We start from the raw sequence: 18,707 nt of genomic DNA, 5'->3' as shown, positions 1-18,707 counted from the left end.
GTCTGCTCAAACTTAACGTGGCAAAATGTTCAAATATTGTTTTTACTAGAAGAAAATGTCAGTCATATGAAATTGTCAAATTGGGAGATGATCCTGTCGATAGAGTCAACAAGATTAGAGACCTTGGAGTTATATTGGACTCAAAACTTACCTTTGTAGATCACTATAACTCAATAATTCAGAAATCGAACAGTATGTTAGCATTTATAAAACGTTTTAGTTATAATTTCAAAGACCCATACACAATAAAAACATTGTACACAGCTTATGTTAGATCCATTCTTGAGTATTGTAGCGTTGTGTGGTCGCCTTTTCAAATATCACATAAAAGCCGTTTAGAATCAGTCCAGAAACAATTTGTTCTATTCGCTTTACGAAATTTAGGATGGTCTCAGAGAGAATTACCTAGCTATGAATCACGTTGCCTGCTTATTAACATCGAAACATTAAGTGTAAGAAGAGAGTTTGCTGCAATCTGTTTTGTAAACGACATAATTAATCAACGCGTTCAGTCTGCTTATCTACTAAATCAATTAAACTTTTATTGTCCTTGCCGTCATTTAAGAACAAGAAATCTTTTCATTATAACCTCTACTCGAACTGATTATGGAAAATATAGTCCAATGAATTGTTTAATGTATAGTTACAATAAATATTATGAGAACATAGACTTTACTATGTCAAAACAGCAGCTGAAAAAAGGTTTTTACGGTAACAGGCACCGAAGACCCTGACTTTGAAAATGTAAAAAAAAATCATTATTATTAACCCTATCTGAAAATTGTAATCCCTAGCTTTAAGTTATTATATATGTAGCCTACAATGTTTGGCGAAATAAATAAATAATGTAATGTGTAGGAGCACAAATTTTGGTGATAATCTGTCAAGTGGTTTTTGAGATAGCGTAAAATACTGAAGTTCATTGACAAAATTGTTTAAGCAGGATCGAGAAAAATCCATAAAAGTCGCAGTGGGAGACCCAAGAACAGCTAGAAATCAACTATTCGACCAAAGTTCAGATGGTAAATTGTTCAAGAAGTCCTAAAAATCCAATAGTGTGCTAAAATTTGAACAAAAGTGAAGATAAATGTTCCATGAAGTGAGGGAAATGTGAGAGGTTTTTTCAAGCTCAATCCGAAAAAAGGAATGAGGAAGTGATAAAAAAGTCATTTTTTTCTGATTGGTTCGTCTAGCTGACTTATAAATCGGCTTGACTTCATTTAACAAGGTAGAAAAGCAGCCCACAGGTAAAAAAAAATAAGGTGCTAAAATCGTGCGCAAAATATTTGGACTGCTTGCGGAGAGATATTTTGACAAATTTCGTAATGTATGTATGTATGTATGTATGTATGGTTCCCCCATCGGTAGCAAGGTCCAGCCTATGTCTGTGTGGCTTGGCCTTCGAATTGCTTCTCAGGCTTCCCCGGCCGATGGTTCGTCGAGAGAAGGCATCCAACTTTCAGAGACCTACAATGGTTGGAAATCCACTCCGCTTGCAATAGTCTCTTCAGATTTACCCCAGATACATTCCCTCTGAAATATATAATTATTGATAAAATGAAACACATCTAACCTGTCGGCAACTTATGGGATTCGAACCCAAAAGTTTTTCTTGCCGATACCGGGAATTGAATCCAGTACGCCTGGGTTACCAGACTCGCGCCAGCCTATCCACTAGACCACATCAGCGCTATATTTTGACAAATTTCGTAATGGACAGAAAAACAAACTATTTAGTTGCCACCTGGCAGGTTTCCAAAAATTTTCGTTGACAAGTCTCGCATGTTTTTCTTGGAGATAAACAAGGATAAAAAATTGAAAAATTTCATGTCTAGTACTTAAGGAGGCTAACGATCTGCGGAAACTGCAAATAACTCATTCTTTCTCTACGATTGACAGGATGAATGGCTAAAAATACAAAGAAGACTGCCTCCAAATGCGTTTTCTCTTCATAGCACTCTAATAGGTCCCACAAAGTTTATACACTGTTTAAGTTGGATTTGGAGTCGTGCCATTACGCAAAAGCGGTAGTGGAGTGATAAAAAGTCAAATATGTTGTTTTTGTACCGAAGGAGGACAATCGGCTAAATCTGTCATAACATTGAACAAATTCAAAATATTGAGTTATTTTGAAGGTCAAGCTTCAGTAAACTGCAAACGTTATTGAAAATTGCCTTGATTTGAAAAAAAAAAGGTGGTTCATAGTATGCATTATGTACGGCGCACGTGTTGCCCAAAAATTAAAGTCGATAAGTTTCTTCATCGGACGCTATCTTAAAAATAACTTGACAGCACATCACAAAAATCGTTAACGTATAGGACTCGGAATATTTTCGCTCAAAAAACGTGTTGATTCGCGAAAGCCGTGTAGATGAATCATATCCATGGCAAAAAAAACCGCGCAGAAAGAAGCCGTGTAAGAAAAACTGAGTAAAATCAAACCGCGTAAAAAAAGATCTTAGTATATTTTCAAAGCTAAACCCTTGAATCTCCAAAACAGAAAAATAGATTACCTATTTGAGTTCAGCGTCCTTAAATATAGCAAAATAAGCTGTTAAATTCTATGCACCTTGGAAAAATGTGAATTTTGTTGCCTGGTGTAATGAGTCTAGCTCCTGATCTGATCTTCGAATTTTGTCCTGATCCCGGATTCCGGACCCTAATTTCGGATTTATTTCGATCCTGGATCCTAATCTCAGATTATGACCCTGAACCTTGATCCTGATCATGGACTTTGTTTCTGGAATTTGGTTCTGATCCCGGCATTGTTGATCCCGATCCTGAATGCTTGATCCCTATCCTGGGAAGTGAATCTTAATCCTGGATTCTGATAATGATTCTTCAATCTTGTATTCTTGATTCCGGACCCCGATCTCGAAACCTTGCTGATCCTGAACCCAGAATCTGAAAACTTGATCATGGGTCCTGATTCTGATCCTGGATCTTGAATCCTGACCCCGAATTATTATTCTGGATATTAATCCCAAATCCTGATTCTGATTCTTATCGCGGATACTCATTCTAATGGCGTTTTTGTTTTTTTTTTTTTGATTCCGGATTTGGCTCTGGAACCGTCCGAATAAAAAAACGACTTTCGGGTTTCGAGTTATTCCATACGTAGGTGTTCGTGAGAACGAGCGCAATGTTTATATGCAGCTGTCATTTTGTTCTCCCTTCTGGATTTCTTCACTCGGTTCTTCACATCCGGATTGCCTTTTTTCGTGTTCGGATTGCACTAGACAGCAGATAGTACGATTTTGCTTGGCTGAGAGGTTCAAAATCGCGGCAATAATCATTTTCCCGTTGATTATTTCAACTGTTTTGCTATCAACCAAAAACAGCTGTTTAATGTTTTGACAACAACGTTTAGAGTATTGGTGAACTTCTCGCAAAACTGACTTTCTTCTCAGGGCTACTCCGTCCGTTTTTCGAGCGAACCTAGGTTGCCTCTAGAGCAATAAATGAGCACGATGACAGCAGTTAGAGCGAAACTAGGTTGCCTCTGGATACCCTCTATGTGAAAAAAATACGGTATAAGCTTGTATTAAAAAAGAAGCACTCGGTATGGTAGTAACGACCCTTTACGTTCCGCAAAAATAAGCTTTCTACGTTTTTATACGCTTTTTGACTTCAATGTTGTTCAACAACCTTTAAACGACGGATTGAATCTTATTTAAGTGACGAATTGAGAAATAATAATTAGAAACATCATCGTTCGTGCAATGTAACTTTTATGTAACCTTAAATTAAGTATATCATTAAGACAACTATGTCAGATGGTTTATAAAACAATAAAACAATTAAGAATATCTACTTATCCTGATCCTTGATTCTGAATCCTTATGCTAATAATTCCTGATCCTAAAATATGCATTCCAGATTTCATGGGCTCATTCGGTTTTGCTGGATATTTTATATAAAATTTGAGTCAATCTGATCCAGGCTGGATGCCTCGATTTTGTAAAAAAAATGCGCGGTATTCGGGAATTAGTCCTTTTTAAAAGAAACCAATTTTTTAAGCTGGAGGAATCTTAGCTCTGAAACTTGGAATATGAGACCAGAGCCATGAGACATGAGACATGAGGCATGAGACATGAGACATGAGACGTGAGACATGAGACGTGAGACATGAGACATGAGACATGAGACATGAGACATGAGACATGAGACATGAACCGTGAGACATGAGACATAAGACATGAGACATGAGACGTGAGACATGAGACATGAGACATGAGACATGACATGAAACATGAGACATGAGACGTGAGACGTGAGACATGACACATAAGATATGACACATGAGACATGAGACCTGAGACCTGAGATCTGAGATCTGAGACCTGAGCAGTGAGAACTGAGACACGAAACAGGAAACCTAAGACCTGAGACATGAGGCGTAAGAAATGAGAGATGAGGAGTGTGAAGATAAAAGGAAGACGTTTGAGTGGTGCATCTTGTTGATGTTTATAAAAATCAAATTGTTCAAGTGACGACATATTTTATATTGATTTCGTTTGGTAGGCGTCTCTCCCTAAAGTCCGACGGTCTTTTAACAGTAACACGAACTTTGGCATTAAAAACAAATTTCACCTAATTTTGATCGTCAGTTTATATGTTTTGAACTAAGAAATAAGAAAGAAAATGCCTCCATTTTTAGACAAGAGTCAATCTAGATGTAGTTCTTCAAAATTAAAATTGAAAAAAAGGCCTTTCTTGAAATTGCATTTCTGGTGAATATTTATTTATTGCGGAAATATTTCGCTAAATACTCTAAATCCAGTGCGAAGTTGAATTCAAGAAATTGCAAATTGACAAAAAGTTCGAAAAACAGCTACTTTTGAAAATTCGTCAAACAATCTGTTTTTCGTCTTTTGACAATCTGAAGTTGCAAGAATGTGCCAAATTAAATCAACTTTTCAATCCTCTTTTCAAAGTTTATGTGGCTGGTGTGACTAAAACAAAGTCGACGGCTTATTGATTGAAATGTACGGTTTTTACATCACTTTTTTACATTTTCTGCGGTCATGTTCTTGGAATTTCAAAAAAATATATCTTTAAGTGCAACGTATAGCTTCTAACTTCAGCTTTCTTGAAAACTTATAGCGTTTCGTTTATCAGCAGTAACAACCTAGTTATCCACGAGTTTTGCCCTAACTATTGTCATTATATTCGTCTATTAATTCAGAAGTCCACCAGTTTTGCCCGAGGTTTAACCTCAAACAGGCGGTTGCAACCCGTTGAAGTAGTCAGTGTCGAGGGTGAGCATAAGGGTGAATATAGTAATCATATATTTGCATCGTCCCGAGTCCCGAGTGACGGTTTTGTTTGTTTATTCAGAAAAAGTTTGCCCCTGTGCCAGTGGAAAAACGAAAAAGGTATAAGTAAAACTTTTTTAGCTTTCCGTAGCTGATCTACAGTCCTTTTTTCCAAATCATGTTTTTTTTCGGATTTGTTTGTCTTTAAATAACGGTAAACTGTTGTTGTTGTTATTGTAGCTGAATATTGTCTGACAGACATATTTGAGTTATATTATGAAGTTTCCAAAACTATGAATTTCATAAAAATCGGGTAAGAAACTAATGAGATATAGCGGTTTTAAGCGAGGAGTGTCAAATTGACACTCAATGTCTGATTAGGGAGTTTTTTTGTCCGGGCCTTTCAGGGTGCGACCATGCAAAAAGTAATGATTCAAAGTTAAAGATTTAAAGAATTCATTGAGAGTCACCTAAGAATTTTTTTAATTCGAATGCACCCGAATAAATTTACAACCCGCCAAACTTCCAATAAAGTCATATAGACACTTATGAGCGAATAAGTTCTTATATATAGAACCTTAACATGGGTGATAATTAATATCTCATTTATTTTGTTATTATTATTTATTACTAGTTAAAATTGGTTAATGATAGTAATATTCATTGCTTCATCCATCCTCCCAATCTGAAAGATAACAAACAAAAACTATCGGAGGGCTAATAAAATTGTGTCAATAAAACCGATGATGCTCGAATGATCGCTGGCGACCGACCTAGTGAAAAGTCCTTCATTCTACTGTTGTCTACACTCGTCGTATCTCACTTCACAAAGACCTTGCTCCCAGTATGCTAGCGCAGCATCCCACGAAATCAGACCAAAACCCACAAGCCTAAGCTATAAATATGTATGAATGAATGTCTGTTTCGAACTTGAGGCTGTCACACTGTCAACTGTCGTGTGGTTGATGTTGCTGGCTTGCTCGTTTGCTACACTCTCATTTTTCAATCAATAATTTTATTAAAAATTCACTTCCGCCCACATTCGGCCGTCGTTTCCACACTTTCTTCACCCACACCCTCGACTGAGTGAGGAAAATTAAAAGGCTTTCAACTTTTCCTTCGAATAGAATGACCAAAGCCAAGAAATTGGGTTCAACCTCAAACATCTACTCACCGTTTTCTGCTTCATCGAAGTAGTCCACCGAAATTTGAATTAGTTAATTAAAAGTCATCACAGCCACACCGAGGATTACTGATTGGGTAAGGGACTTTGCGGTGGTTAGTGGTCTTTGGGTTCAAAGGACCATTTTTTTCAGGATTTTCCATACGGCTCCGGATCCGTTCATCAGGAACACAATTCGATAATCCAATATGACTTGAAGTATTCCTTGTGATGGCTTCCGCACTCCTTCCAGCACACTCGAGTGGACAATTTACATTCTTATGAAAGTCAAATCACACTCCACCGAGGCACTAGGATAGGTTACTTTTTACCCCATCCACAGGCAATTAGACCCATCATCTAATTACCATTTCAAACTAAAAATGTCCTCATTATCCTGCCGAAACGTCAGTCAACCGACCCTCAAAACGAACCTAGGTCACTGAAACAGGAATTTACCGAAGTAGCCTACTTTTCCAAAGATCCATTTTTCTCATCCCGTCCATTATTGGAGCCAATGAATGAAAAATAAGTAAAAAAAATCACTGTCACACTTTCGCAGTGCCGAGGCAAGCACTTTGGACCGCGCGAGAACACATTTGACACTGAGAAGATGTTTGACACCAATCAATGGCTTCCAAATGGATTGGCGACGACAGCACACAGACACCCAGCATCCAGCTTATGTCACAACACCGAGCCTCAACTGCTGCTAATATGTGACAATTCATTTGGTCGCAAAAATCCACCACAAAGAATCCAAAACATGCTCCCACATCCAATGCGAGGGGTGTGTAACAAGAAAACCTTCCCTCTTTCTTCGAGATGTGGAACAACCAGCAAACAGTTGCCAACTTTTGGAGCGAGACGCTCTCTCTGAGCTCTCTGGGAAAGTTATCCTCGCGCGGGATGGAAAATCCCGACCACGGTGGGATGAAATCCTCTTGCCATCTGACAGTTTCCCTCTCGAGGACATCACCAATACATTGACGCCAATTTGTTTCTATGGGAAGCCCGCTCGAAAACCTGGGGGATGCTGGGCGATAAAGTTGCAACTGAGGTAAACTCCTTTGTGAACGATGTAGGTGTGTGGATATGACATTAGTGACATCTATTAGTGAAGTACAATTTAAGCTGGATGTCGGTTGAGACGTCAAAAGCTGGAAAATCCATAAAAATAATAATTTCATAATTAATGGAAAAAACTATTCCACCTTAGTTCGAAAGCAAAATTTGAAACATGAATTTTTATTTGATTATGAAATACATCTAAACACTTCACGCGATGTTTTTTTTCAATGCTTTAAACAAAAAAAATCGGCTTCTTTGAAAATTTGCCACTGTGAAAACTCGCAACTCTATCCAAGGCATTATTCCTTCAATTGAGGACTCCTGATTCTTTTAACCCTAATCCGCTCTTGATTGTCAATGTCACACTATTGGAAGTTTGGCGGCTTGTAACTTTATTCGGGTCTACCAAATAAAAAAAAAATATTCGGAGACCCACAATGAATTCTTGAAATCTTTATTTTTGCATCATTACTTTTTATATGAAAGCACTGGAAGCCCAGGAAAAAAACTACTAAATCTCTTGCTATAAACCGCTAAAGCTCTCTTGTTTTACAACCGGTTTTACAAAATTTATAGTTTTGGAAACCTCGTAATGTAACTCATATATGTTTTTCAACATTCAGCTACAGCAATTCAGTTTTCCGTAATTCAAAGTATAAGAAAAAATCCGAAAAACCATGCTCCGGAAAAAAAACTGTAGATCAGCTACGGAATGCTCAAAAAGAATTTCTCTTAGTGTCCAAGAAAGCTGAAGTAAGAAGCTATACTTTGCACTCAAGGATTTTTTTTAATTTTCCAAGATCACAAAATGTAAAATAGTTTTGTAAACCCTTGCTTTTCCATCAATGAACCGTCTAAATTGTTTAAGTCATACCTGTGGTGACTGAATTTCACATACCTGTTTCTTTCACCTTCCATTTTGAGGAAATATGCTTCTTAAATTGATCGTAATTTGGCTAACTAATCATCACGCACAACACACAACTTTCCATCAAGAATTTAGAATACAGAATGACAATCCCAATCAGTTCATTCACAAATGTGTTTCACCCGTTCATTCTTCGCCAAGTCACTCATTCTTTTCTCTCACAAGTTCATTCATTACCACCATTTCAGTTTCAACCAGTTTCAGTTTCCAACACACACTTAAAACTTTTTAATCAATCAGTGTATACTTTTGAAACTATATTAAATTAAAACAAAGGTTTATACAGAACATTCATGAACTGCTGTTCTTACACCATTTATATTACCTATTATTATTTTTATCATTTATGATTAATAGAATTCTTTATTACTATAATGATAATGTATTTTTATTTTTCCAATTATTTAGCGCAAATCTATTTCCCAGGGCATATCTACCACAATACCTACAAGAAAAAATTTGAAAAGAGGATTGATAAGTTGACATAATTTGGCATATTTTTGCATCTTCAGATATTCAAAACACAAAACACAGAATTTTTGATGAAATTTCAAAGGAAACTGTTTTTCGAACGGTTCGACGGTGATTTCTGTTTGTAGTTCTGTATTTGAAACGGCTTATAACTCGTTTTTTTTTAATTAAATTGTTTGTTTAGTTTAACACCGACGCTGAATTTGACGAAAACTTCGGTTTGGGGGTTCAGCGACAATAAATAGCGATTTACAGCTAATGGTATACGATCGCAACAAACTTGTAGATGATTTTGAAGAAGAATTGCTGTTCTTCTCTCCGCTCGAGGTTGAACTCTCGTGTAATTGATGTCTCTGACGATGGAAATAAAATGGAAAATGGAGTATCTGAAATATTCCAGCATGACATGACGACTTTTTAACTGGTTTTTAGCATAAAATTTCAAATTGTTTTTCTATTTCAACTTGAGAAAACGATTTAAATTTAACGAAAATGAGTTAATTAATGAACTAATTTTTTTTAACCTTCCAAAGCCGTTCGCAAAATATTCGTTTCGGGGAAATTTGAGTCGTAGTTTGATTTCGTTCTCCTGGCTGTAAATGGTTCAGAAAGTAAAAAGTCCGAAAAATCAATTTTATTTTTAAAATTCTGATAACTTCTGACAACGTTTCTGTATTTAAGTGTTTCATTGATGTTTGAAATTGTCAAGAATCCATCTATCCGACAATGTATAGACATGTTGGAGTCCAATGATAGCTTTGACTGCTATCTAAGATCTTACGGTAGAAAAAAAACTTACTTAAAAAAAACGACATCCAATTTTGGCTTAGTTTAGCTGTATTTCATATTCCAATGAACCGATTTTCAAAACTCAAATTTTAGTTTTTTGTCGTTAATTTGATCCTTATTTTCATAACGGGTGTTAAATAAAAAATGAGAATTTTTTCAATCACATATGCAAAAATTGTTATTGTATTTTCTTCAAAAAAAATGTCAGTGAATGTTTGAGTAAGGGCCGTGGTCTGATGTTCGACGCAACTTTGTCGCGATGCTCTCACAAGAACGTTGTACGACACTTACGTCCAGTTTCCGGATACAATTCCGGATTGTTGTCAGTTGCTTCGTGTCCTTGGCCCTCCAATTGTTTCTCTACACTAGGGCACTGAGTGAGCCAAAGAAATCCTCTATTGGGCGGCACTGGGGCAAGTTTGTTGGGTTACGATCATTATCATTTCCTGGAATATGCGTTTTGGACAGCGGAAAATAGCTTTCGTCATCCAGAACCAGGCCCGTTCAAAGGACTTGTCCATGGATGGGGGGGGAGGGAGGGGGGGGGGGGTTCAAAATCTGAATTCAGCTAGAAATAGTAACAATTCCAAAAATACACAACAAATAAGCGAAATGATTTTTTGAACCATTTTTTAAAGAAATCTTAACGGCTATTTATGTCGGATTTTTTTAAGAAAAAAACGACTGTTTTTTTGCTGCATTCGTTTTTGATTAAAAAATCCGAGACTGATAGCCGTAAAAACCTTAAAAAATCAATTCAAATCAGATTCATAAATAGAACGATTTTCTTACTTATGTAGATATGACCGTCACTGTTTGTAGATGAAAATTTTGAGCTTTGAGTCTTTTGGAAAATAGGGTTCTAGATAGAAAATAATGTAGAAATTATGTTTTCTCATAAAAAATAAGATTTCTTGGCTTACAATTAGATATTTTTTAAAACACAGAAATTGAGGATTGAAAAACCAGATAAACTTATTAATGATATTACAAAAAAATTTAAAGACTTTGACTTAAAAATTCAATAAAACTAAATAAACGATTCTTTTAAGTTCGGTAAATTTATTTGGAAATTAAAACAAAATTTGATAATGAAAAAGAAAAGTTTTTTTTACTACTCAGAAGGAAACTTTGCAATAAAAACATCATTTAATTGATTACTCAAGGAAACAGCTTTTGAAGCCTTTGATTAAAAAAAAATAGATTTAAGCGTCCTGAGCTCTAGTGTTTTGTCAGATTTTGTCTGGCACCTCTAGTTTTGGTGATGTGATATTAATAAATTTTAAAATGCAGTTGAGTTGAGTTTTGAGTGCAGTCAATCAGTGGTAACAAATGAGCTAACAAATCTTTTTACATTGAAAAATCTGATTCTGATTTTTTTTATTATACTTATTCAATTTAGGAATAATATTTTTAAGAATATGTTTGAAAATGGTCTTAAAAAGTTGAATTCTACAGTTTTAAAAATTTGAAAACTAACATCACTAGTGGATAATGTGCAACACGAGACCCCATAGTGGTCATATCACCTCTTATTCACAACTCCTATCTCTACCTCCCCGCGGTGCCGGCTGGGGTGCGAGTAACCTAAGCGGAGATCGGGTACCCAACCCCGGTGGATGCTTTGGTCGCATGCAGACTGAGAAGGTGGCCGCACGTGTCTGTTCCCCAGGTCAGGGGCGGCGTGCAACAACAACCGAGCGTCTGTTCTCCAGGTCAGGGGCGGCTCAAACAGCGTCTGTCTTGCAACAAGCGGCTGAATTTATGAAATGCGGCTCCCGCCAGCTAAGTCCAAGATGACAGCATCATCGCGGGATAGGGACTTTAGGCTAACAACCTACTGCTCCTGATATCTTGTATTGTTACAGAAACTGAGAGAAGAAATAACCGAATTGGAACTTTGGCAACGACTTTTAGCATGAAAACACGGACTAGAATTGGAACTTGGAATGTTTTGACCCTTGCCCAGCCAGGTAAGCTGGCTCAACTTGCTCGCTAGAGAAGCTAGCCGTCTCAAGCTAGAGATATTGAGACTGACCGAAGTCCGTTGGCCTAACACTGGAGAACACAAGACACAGTCCGGGCAAGTACTGCTTTACTCTGGCATGCGATGAGAACACGCTACTCGGGGACGAGGAGTTGGTCTCCTATTAAGCCCGCAGGCCCATTCGGCCCTGATAAGATGGGAACCTATAAACGAACGAATAATCGTAGCCAGATCCAGAAGGGAATCCAGAGGTGAAAAGGGCATACGTTGAACAGCTAGAATCCCGAGCCCCTGAGCTGCCGACAGACGGAACAGTCAAAGAACAGTGGTGTGGAATCAAGAATGCCTTTATCACGACGAGCCATAGTACTCTCGGTAAAGTTTGTGGAAGAAGAAGTGAATGGATGTCGGATGAAACTTGGAGGATGGTCGATGATCGGAGAAAGGCGAAAGTCGGGATTGAGCAGGCATGTATCGGGTCAGCCAAAGCAGCCGCCCGCTTACGATATGCGGAGCTGGAAAAGGCAGTTAAACGAGCTTGTAGACGAGACAAGAGAGCCTGGACAAACTTCCTAGCCGAAGAGGGAGAAAGAGCCGCCGCCAATGGAGATATCCGATTATTATATGATATTTCTCGCCGCTTTAGTGGTTTTTTTTTTCCTTGTAGGGGAGAGCCCACTGCGACCAGTAGTTGATCTATTGTGGTAATTACCCCGCGTTAATATATGCTATCAGGCTCACCTGCACTATGGGTTGAAGTGACAGTTGATTGCTGACTAAGCATTTTATCCCAATCGGGTATGATATCAAAGATGTATGATATAACCTTCTTAGGGCTGATATGCAACCATATGTCTTGTGCGCTTATTAACTTTGCCCCAAGAACACGCTCTCTCCTCTTAAGGAGGGCGCAGCAGTTGCATAAGAGATGCTCTGCAGTTTCTTTTTCGAACCCGCAGAACCGACAGTCGTCGTTTTGAATAATGTTTATCCTTTTGAGATGCTGTTTTGTTGGACAGTGCCCTATCAATAGACCAGTGTAAGTACTTAACTCGTGCTTACTTAAGTTCAACATGTTTTTGGAGAGTAGTGCGCTTGGTTCAATGAATCTTTTCGCCTGAGTTGCTCCCTCTGCTGTTCTCCAGTTGGAGACAATAGTGGTGCTTTCCCAGTTCTTGAGTTCCATATTCAAGGCACTCCTAGATACTCCGCAGAAAGGTTCAGGTCCAATTAACAGGCCCTGAGATCCTTCCCTAGCTAGCTGGTCTGCTTCTTCGTTCCCTAGAATACCGCAGTGGCCTGGAACCCAGAATAAAAATACTCTGTTCCGTATGGCCAGGTTTCTTAGTGCAACAATACACTCCCATACTAGCTTGGAGTAACATGTGAAGGTACTTAGTGCTCGAAGAGCGGCCTGACTATCAGAGAATATATAGATACTTGTGTACCTGTATCCTCTTTTCAAACAGGCTAAAGTGCACTCTAAAATTGCTTGAACTTCTGCTTGGAATACTGTTGGCCAGTTTCCCATAGGAATTGAGATCCTGAGTCTAGGTCCGAAGACCCCTGCCCCAGTTCTATTATCCATTTTAGACCCATCAGTAAAGAATTTTATTGATCCGGAAGGAACCGCAGGTCCACCTGACTCCCACACGTCCCTATTATTCATAGTTACATTGTATGGTATGTCTAGGTTGAAAAAGGGGTTCCACCCAGTGATCGTTCTTCACAATAAGTGAGTTTATTTTAAATATCTTTAGGATTTTTAGGTGTCCTGTAAGATCCCCCTCATAGAGAGTTTTGTTTTTGGAGAGTCTCAAGGCACTACGTTCTGCCTCTAACTCAATAAATTGATGTAGTGGCAGGATATTTAGTAGTGCATTCAGAGCCTCGTTTGATGTGCTTCGCATAGCGCCAGTTATAGCTAGGGTTGCTATTCTTTGAAGCTTCGCTAGTTTCTTCCGGGCCGTAGCTTGCACAGTTTTGGTCTACCACACTAAAGAAGCGTACGAGATTTGGGGTCTTATTATAGCTGTAAATATCCAATGGATAATTTTCGGCCTTAGTCCCCATTTTTTCCCTACTCCTTTGAGGCAAACCCATAGAGCTATTGTAGCCTTGGCTATTACATGCTCTATCTGCGGTTTCCATGATAGCTTTGAATCTAGTATGATGCCTAAATATTTCACCTGTGATTCGAAGTTTAGCACTTCCCCGTCTAATGTTAGTGGTTTTAGTGCAGTTTTTCGTCTCGTAGTGAATGCTATCACAGTAGTTTTGGAAGGGTTAATGTTCAGTCCCTCTTCCCTGCACCAGAATAGTGCGTAGTTAAGTGCAGATTGCATTCTGTTTGACAACACATTCTCATATTTTCCCCGAACTATTAATACTACGTCGTCTGCAAAGCCAATAACTTCGAAACCCATAGATACAAGTTTGTTTAGGAGGTCGTCCACGATCAATGACCACAACAACGGTGATAGAACCCCACCTTGGGGACATCCCTTTGTTGGAGTGGCTTTGATTGTAAGTCCTCCCAAGCTTGCATAGATGGTTCTATTTATAAGCATGGTGGCCTTAGTGGTGCAAGGACTAATGCAAGAATGCCGCTGAAAGACCGAGCAGGTCAGTTATTGACCGATCGAACAGATCAGCTCAAACGATGGACTGAGCACTTCGAACAACTCTTCCGAGTCACGAATAGCGATGGCCAACAGAACCCGCAGCTCGAGGCGCCCATAGTAAGTCGCATTAATGGCGTCAATTTGGATGCGCCCTCGCTGGCGAAAATAGAAGCGGCAATCAAGGACATGAAATCCAACAAAGCACCTGGGATCGATTGCATTCCTGCTGAAATGCTTGAAGCCCACCCTGCCCTGTCAGCACAAATGTTGCACCGTCTTTTCGCTGACATCTGGGATACTGCAACATTCCCGGCCGACTGGATGCAGGGTATCCTCGTTAAGGTCCCGAAGAAAGGAGACCTGACAGAGTGCGGTAACTGGCAAGGCATAACGTTGATCTGTACAACCCTCAAAGTACTCTGCAAAGTTATCCTGAACAAGATCCAGGAGAAAATCGACGCTACACTCCGACGGCAACAAGCTGGATTCCGATCCGGACGATCATGTGTGGATCATCACAACGCTACGAATAATTCTGGAACAAATCAACGAATTCCAGGACTCTCTTCAGCTGGTGTTCGTTGATTTCGAAAAAGCATTTGACCGACTGAACCACGAAAACATCTTGGCTGCTCTTAGACGACGAGAGGGTCCAAGAGAAACTAGTCCATCTCATCGAAGCACAATACGAGGCATTTTCGTGCAAGGTCTTGCACGACGGTGTCATGTACGAACCTATCCCGGTAGCTGCTGGAGTGAGACAAGAATGTATTTTGTCACTGCTGCTTTTTCTCATCGTAATGGATGAGATTCTGACTGGATCGATTGACTGTACACTAGACTGCCCCAAATGACCAGACTTTTGAAAAAGTTATACGCTGCAGGCTAAAATTGATATTGGGCCTAGTGCAAGATCTCATGCCAAATTAAATTTGGGCCAGATCGGACCACGGGAAGGGGTCGCTCAACGAGCCTGAAGTTTGTATGGGATTTTGAGACAATTTGTTCGAGAGGAACATGAAAAACCAGTTTTTCGTCAATAACTTTTGTCTCGTTTGACCGATTTCTTTCAAAAACGGGTTTTCTTAAAGCCTAAACTATGAAAAATATTTCAGGTTGCATTCCAATTAAAGTTAAGATAAAAAAGTTATTAAACTTCAAAAATTGGCTAACTTTTTTAAGGGTGATATTCATCACTGTTTTAATGAGGCGACTAAATGTCCTACCAGAACATTTGCCGTTTCGTCAAATAATGACCGATTTTAACCATTGTTGTTGCGTTCGATTGCAATTTTTTATGCGTTCCCAATATTTGAGTTTGGATGATATTCATAATGGATAGTTCGGAAAGAAGTAAGGGCGGAAAAATGCTTGACAATTTAGAAAAAAATGCCTAACCACAGGGGCTTAGGAACATGGCTGGACGATTTGTGATGCCAATAAAAAGATAAATTTTCGAAAAACAGGTCCATTTACAGTCTTTCCACGTTTTTCTCTAATTTTAGCTGTAGTTAAAACAATGTACTTCATTTGGTTTAGATTGTTTCTTATTACAAAAAATAATGAGGTTGTCACGTGAAGTTATTTCCTAGCAGGTTACTTCCAAATAAAACTAAAAAAAAATTATATTTCAAAATCTTTTATTCATAGAGTAACTAACAAAGTTCAAAGTTTATGCACAACATTTCAGATCAAATTATTTTTTGTTTGAGATTTGAATTTTTTTTCGATGTGCCTCAACTACCTGCTATTGCAGTTGTTCTTAATTTTTGGTTATTTTACCATTAAATTCCGAAATCAATGCAACACCTCTTTCGGCACAGTCGTTCACTACGGTTACCATCTTTGAAACCGTTTTTGAAAGAAATCGGTCGACGGGAACCAAAGCTATTGATGAAAAACTGTTGTTTTTATTGGCATCACAAATCGTCCAGTCATGTTCCTAAGCCCCTGTGGTTATGCCATTTTTTTTCAAATTGTCAAGCATTTTTCCGCCCTTACTTCTTTCCGAACTATCAAGTGGATATCATCCAAACTCAAATATTGGGAAAGCATAAAAAATTGCAATCGAACGCAACAACAATGGTTAAAATCGGTCATTATTTGACGAAACGGCAAATGTTCTGGTAGGACATTTAGTCGCCTCATTAAAACAGTGATGAATATCACCCTTAAAAAAGTTTGCCCATTTTTGAAGCTTTATAACTTTTTTATCTTAACTTTAATTGGAATGCAACCTTCGGATGAAATATTTGTCATAGTTTAGGCTTTAAGAAAACCCGTTTTTTGAAAAAAAAATCGGTCAAAAGAGACAAAAGTTATTGACGAAAAACTGGTTTTTCATGTTCCTCTCGAACAAATTGTCTCAAAATCCCGTACAAACTTCAGGCTCGTTGCGCGACCCCTTCCCGAGGTCAGATCTGGTCCAAATTTGGCATGAGATCTTATACTAGGCCCAGGATCAATTTTAGCCTGCAGCGTATAACATTTAACAGGTTTTAAATTTCTCATACAAATTTGAGGCAGTCTACTGTACACCAAACCGAGGATTGCCGTGGAATCCTTTATCAATTGAGCAACTGAACGACCTTGACCTGGCAGACGATATATATTGTTTTGCTCGCCCAAACACAACAAGACATGCAGAGCAAACTCGACGACCTCACCGAAAGCTCCAAGGCAGCAGGTCTCAAAATCAATGTCGAAAAGACCAAGTCGATGGAGATCAACACAGAAAATCGTTCCAATTTCGTTTTAGCTGGACAACAGGTTGAGACAGTGGAGTGCTTCCAGTATCTTGGTAGCTCGATTACGCCTGATGGTGGTACCAAGAAGGACATCGAAACCCGGATCAGAAAAGCCCGATTTGCGTTTGCGAGTCTCCGAAACATCTGGCGCTCACGCCAGATCTCTCTACGAACTAAGATCCGAATCTTCAACTCAAACGTCAAATCCGTATTGCTGTACGGGTGCGAAACTTGGTGCACATATGCGGTGACGACGCGAAAACTGCAAGTTTTTGTAAACCGCTGCCTGCGGAATATCATCCGCGCTTGGTGGCCTGGCAACTGGATCTCGAATGAGGAACTACATCGCCGGTGTCATCAAAGGGCGCTAGAAATCGAGATTCGGGAACGTAAGTGGAGATGGATTGGGCACACGCTGCGGAAAGATGAAAACGAGATTTGCAGAGAGCCGCTAGATTGGAATCCAGAAGGTCATCGAAGAAGAGGCAGACCCATAAACTCGTGGCGGCGAAGCCTAGCCGCTGAAATCCGAGCTGTTGACGAGAATCTTGACTGGGACCAGGTGAAGACGCTGGCTCCGGATCGCCAGCAGTGGAGATCTTTTATCTCAGCCCTATGCGTAGCTCAATCGGCACCGGACCCTTAGGTAGGTAGGTAGGACTTAGTTTCTCAAAAATATTAAATTTTGAACTTTCGTTCGCGACAGATTTTCCTTTAATCCTGCTTTAATCTTCCTGGTATGTTTGCAGTGAAGAAAATTATATACGTATATACATATCTGTATAACTGAATAAAACTTGAAAGTTCCTTTACTTAATTTGTTAGGCCTTGATGAGCATTGCATTTTGAACTGCTTCCCAGAATGTTATTTCTGCTTTTCTACCTACTGTCACATTTGATACTTTTGGGATTTCCACATCATTCACAGTTCAAATGTTTGCAAAGTTTTCCCTGTGTTTCTTTGGTCCGGCAAATTTCAACCTGATTTAATGCTGACTATTATTAAACGACGCAAATCCGGCCATAACAGACCTACTTATGGGCTATTCAGATTTTACCGGACAAGCCACCATACTTTATTCGGGGAGTAAATGCTGCAACGGTCTTTTGTGTAACAGTTTCTTTGCCAGACATTCTCGAACTCAAGCACTGCGAAGCCTGAATAGTTGTGGTCGCTGCCAGTCCACATTTGTTGTTAGTTTTGCTGCCGGAGTCCTGGAAAACTTCCTTCCTTCCAGCTTCCTACTTTCCCTCATTAAGCCCCCGAAAAATATCCCCCGGCCACGAATGACGACCAAACCACAATAAAGCACATTTTTCCTCCATCATAAAGCGTATAGCTAGGGTATAAAAGCGCATAGGGAAGCGCAAATATGCTAAGATCCGTCCATCTCGGTTCTACTTCCGGTTCCCCCTCCCCCAGATGTTGGCCGGGCAGTTTTTGAGGAAGCTGGCCGCAAAAACCGGGCACAATAGGACTGCGGGACACCGAAAGGGGTAAATGAAAAATTTCAAAATAGCATCCAGCAAACAACGAGATAATATGAACTTGGCATTCTTTCCCCCTCCCAAACAGGCAGCAGCAGCGGCGGGGAAAACTTTCTTCTTCTGTTTCTTTTCCTCGGAGTTTGACATGAAAATGCCCGAGTTTTAGTACGTGACTGATATGC

The 18,707-nt window shown here is 39.2% G+C and overlaps 1 protein-coding gene across 3 annotated transcripts in view; it reads right to left on the bottom strand.

The window, feature by feature from the left end:
* LOC129750080 (gamma-aminobutyric acid receptor subunit beta-like) overlaps positions 1 to 18,707 on the bottom strand; it is a 97,467-nt gene that overhangs the window by 62,094 nt on the left and 16,666 nt on the right. The window contains exon 1 of one of the 3 annotated variants that reach the window (XM_055745311.1): positions 7,635 to 7,717. The exons of 1 other annotated variant lie outside the window; for it this stretch is intronic. The gene's annotated coding sequence lies outside the window, so the exon portion shown is untranslated. Of the gene's footprint in view, positions 1 to 6,432; positions 7,082 to 7,634; positions 7,718 to 18,707 lie in introns of those variants that run through there. One more of the 3 variants, XM_055745294.1, reaches the window with a different exon arrangement.

Source organism: Uranotaenia lowii, chromosome 1 (genome assembly GCF_029784155.1).
Source record: "Uranotaenia lowii strain MFRU-FL chromosome 1, ASM2978415v1, whole genome shotgun sequence".
Lineage (NCBI taxonomy): Eukaryota > Metazoa > Arthropoda > Insecta > Diptera > Culicidae > Uranotaenia > Uranotaenia lowii.
Note: the sequence above shows the minus strand (reverse complement) of the source record. Positions and strands in the feature narration are given on the sequence as shown.